The sequence below is a fragment of the Limulus polyphemus genome, unplaced genomic scaffold (assembly GCF_000517525.1).
Source record: "Limulus polyphemus unplaced genomic scaffold, Limulus_polyphemus-2.1.2 Scaffold4243, whole genome shotgun sequence".
In the NCBI taxonomy this organism is placed as follows: Eukaryota; Metazoa; Arthropoda; class Merostomata; order Xiphosura; family Limulidae; genus Limulus; species Limulus polyphemus.
In genome coordinates, this window is record NW_013669853.1 from 70296 (window position 1) to 74560 (window position 4265).

The following is a 4265-nucleotide window of genomic DNA, read 5'->3' on the forward strand; positions in this document are numbered from 1 at the left end:
AGTTGCAACAAAATCCTTGAAAATTATGTATTTATTGATAAGTTTTAAAACGAACTTAACAAAAATAGGTTCCATTGAATTCCAATCCATGTTTTCTAAGTTGCAACAAAATCCTTGAAAATTATGTATTTATTGATAAGTTTTAAAACGAACTTAACAAAAATAGGTTCCATTGAATTCCAATCCATGTTTTCTAAGTTGCAACAAAATCCTTAGAAATTATGTATTTATTGATAAGTTTTAAAACTAACTATATAGAAAGGTTCCATTGAACTCCAATTCACGTGTAAAATATAACACAGCTAGTGAAGTGTAAAGCTGAGTAGTTATTCAAGTTTCCTTGAATTCCAATATCCAAAATTAAATAAAGTTTTAAAAAAACATTAAGACTTGTGCTCTTACAATAACTCGATATGGTCTATTCTTAAGAAAATTATAAAAATGTTCCAGAGTAAACAGTTAAAAAACACCATTAAATCATAGGTTTTCTTTCAAAGAAAGTTTTAGGCAGTGTATCGATATACTAAGTAGTTTTAAATCGCCCACAGAAGGTTGAATCAGAAGGGCACTGGGGACACGTGCCCCCAGATTTTGACTCGATAGCGAAGTGAACTCTTTGAAAGGGGAATAGATTCGTTTGTATAATTATCATGGAAAGTCCTTTTTAGTTTTGCATTCAATGGTTACGGTTAACATAACAAATACGGTCCTCTCACTCCTCAAATTCAATTATGTTCCGCTACCTATGCCTTGGACTGATCCTGCCTTTAGAGAGTTCTTCATCAGTACAAAGTTCGAAATTTTGTATCCAAAACCAGAAGGCAGAAGAAGTCCATGGAATACTAAAGCTTTTATAAAGAAAAATAGTGAAATCGTTAAATATGAAATAGTTTTAACTCATCATCATAATAATGTGGACTTGAACTCTTCGAAGCTCGTAAAAAAGAACAGAAATTTTATGTTCTATTGTCACTTATCATTGTGAACAGTCGTAGTTTTTAATAAGAAAATTTATTATTTCTCTTAGCAGTGTGATCAGTTTTAAATGTGATATAATAGTAGGTAATAATAAGACCAATATCAAGATGTTCTAGTTTCACTTATCAGTAACAACAATGTAAAAAGTTTTGTTGTTTTTTTCTACGAGCTATTTCATCTTTGATGGTATAACATAAAGACCACAGTCGATTTTGAAGTATTGAAAAACGTTGTTAGTGTTAACGTTAAAAAAATGTCCGAAAACTTTCTAAAAATGCAATATCCTCTTTTTTTACATGAAATAGAAAACTGGAAAATTAAAATTATTTTAAAGAAAATTTACATTTAGGAATCCTTGAATTTAAAGTGTGTTATTTAATCAGTTTGGGTGTGTCTCAACACAAGTATCTATGTGGGCGGGGGAATAAGTTATGCAAGATTAACTTTATTTCTTCAAAAAATTTCTATTCTTGGAGAGGATTAACATTAAAACTTACTGAGAAACTTGCATAGCAACCCAAAACTTGGAACTCAAGTGTCAACTAAGATAAAAAATAGAATAAACATACGATAAACACCAGGCAGCTGGGGCGTATGAACGTCATGAAGCTGCCATCTTGGGAGCGTGTTTCTTCGCTTACGTCATGTTCCAATTTCTGTCATGGATCAGTAAAACCTCTGTGGTCAGTTTTGCTGAAATATGTTGAACTTAAAGTTTGACGTGTGAGTCAGAAATGTCTTGTCTTGTACAAATTTACTAAATTTTTAAAAAATAAAATAGGTGTTACTTGCATTCAAGGATTCACCCCCAACAGTAGACAGTAACTAATAGTCCTAAAATCTGTGATGAAAATCACGTTAACTGTAAATCTTTTTTTTACACATTCCTCTTATCATAAATTATAAACCTTGTGGCTTCTAATGCTTCGATAGTTTTCGGCGTCTATAACTTTTAAAAACTGTAAAACTGTTTTTACTTTACTTTACTTCTGTTATAACTTTTAGGAGGCATTCACCTCTTAAGTATAGGTTTTTAACAAGTTTGTTCTTTAGTAATCTAGCCTAAATGAAAATAGTGAGGATTTTTTTTCCGAACCAGCTGTTATTAGGGAGGAATAAATCAGAGGAAAACGTCGTGATTACTTAACAAAGAGGAAATCAGAATAAACGTACATTAATTGTTTGGTAACTGGAATAAAATGATTTTTACAAATAACGTTGAATACACCTTGTGTAATTAGTGATTATGCTATTCATACGCCATTGAAACCGTCTGCTATATCGAGATAAGCTGAGTTCCCGTTTATTGGTAGGGAATGATCTGGCACTCCAACATACCCATTAAAAGTCGTCGTTTATCGAGAGCATATAAGTTACATTATTTAACGTAGAAGTTTACAGTCTTAGTCCAATGAGAGTGATAAAAATGTAAAGAAAATAGGTCACCCGCCAATCAAAGCTGAATGTTTATCTAGTGTTCAAGGACTGCATACATCTCAACATTATACATGTCACCGAAATTTATATTGTACGTGTATCTTAATGGTTCAGATAGATAGATCGACAGAAAGAAATTTTAAAAACAGACAAAACATCAGTTTGAAGTCAAATAAATTGTTGGACTTTAAATATCAAGATAAAAATGAAAATAGCCCGTAAAGTGTAGCTGTATTGAACCATTCTTAAACAGAGTAAAACCTAGCGAATTACACATTACAATAAGTTGACACTTTGGGACTTACGATATTATAGTTTTCAACAATAGAATAAGAAATAAATAAACAAGAGTTAAAAATTGCACGTTTCCTTACTTACTCAATTCTCCGCATTTCACATCTGCACTAGGAACATGTGTTTTTTTTTTCCCCGCGATTTCAACAATATCTTACTGTGACAGCAGCCCGACACACTCTACAATGTTTAATAAATTAATTCCAAAAACCAATTGAATTGTACAACAACAAATGCGTTGTTTAAGACTAAAGTAATAATTACATTGTTTAGATATGATAAGATAGTTACGCGATTAGGAAGGTTTAAATGTGCCACCCATACGTAAAAACAATGTCTAAAATTACCACTAGAGGGGGAGGGAGGTGAGCTCTAAACCTACAGAATGCCCAAAGCGTAAGTTTTAATGGTTAAGATAATCAATAATAAATAGAAATCGAGCTTGTACTTGGTTGACTGGTTTGATCGGTCATATTGGATTAAATAGTAAAAGATTTTGCATTTCAATGGAAGCAGTAGTGTCAGAAAAATCAAAACAGATAGCCATCAGTATATATTTTAGGCCTAAAAAATAAGACTATCTTACATTGAACGCTCATTAAACTTTACAATTTACCACTAAATGGCACGGGAAAATATGATAACTTTGTTATAGCAATTATATCTAAATGTTGGCAAACTGTGATCTGAAGTTGTCTTAGCTGACACACATGTGTGTGTATGTGTGTACCAAACAAGCCACGTGTAGCGTCCCTATCGCTCTCAGGAGAAAGTGCGTGTACGGGTTCAGCAACACATGTGACTTTATGACTAGCTGCCTTCAAATGAAAAGGTCACGTGATTGGCAGAGACTGAAAAAGAAGACGGAAGAAGTCGGATACATCGTGACCCCGTTCACCTCGTCCCTTCTTCCTACCCTACTCCCACACTGAGTTTGAAGAAACAGCCAGCGCCACTTCTCATATTTCGTGATAAAAATTAAACAAACCTTCTATATCCTGATGATATCACTTTAAAGTTCAACGCACCTTCCAGCTTTCTTAAAATGAAAATTGGGCTTATATTGAACTGTTTTTCAGAAAGCTAAACGCCTATATTTCGAGATTTTTATCATTATTAATACACAAATATTACAATCTGCACATTATTAAACGTTTTTCAGTAATCACATAATACTGAAGTTTTGCCCCAGTTTCTGGAAATCTTGAAGACTTATTTCAGAAGCTAAAGTTATGAGACTTTTCATCTTCATTATCACGACAAACTTCAAGAAAAGGCACCAACCTCCCAAAAATATTTTTAGAAAATATATTTCTATTAACAAAACCGTTATTTTGGTCACGTAGTTTGTTTTTGTTAGTTCATGAAGAGAAGGTTGTTGTTAATATCCTTATAAAAATTATTAGCGCCTTTTCGCGAAGCGATAGGAATATTTTCTAAGTCTGAGAAATCATGTATTAGAGGTGAAATCCACTTCCTTTTCTTCTGTAGTTTTTATTATTATTTCTTAGACTTACATTTCTTTCACCATCTTGACATTACGATCACTTTCTTAG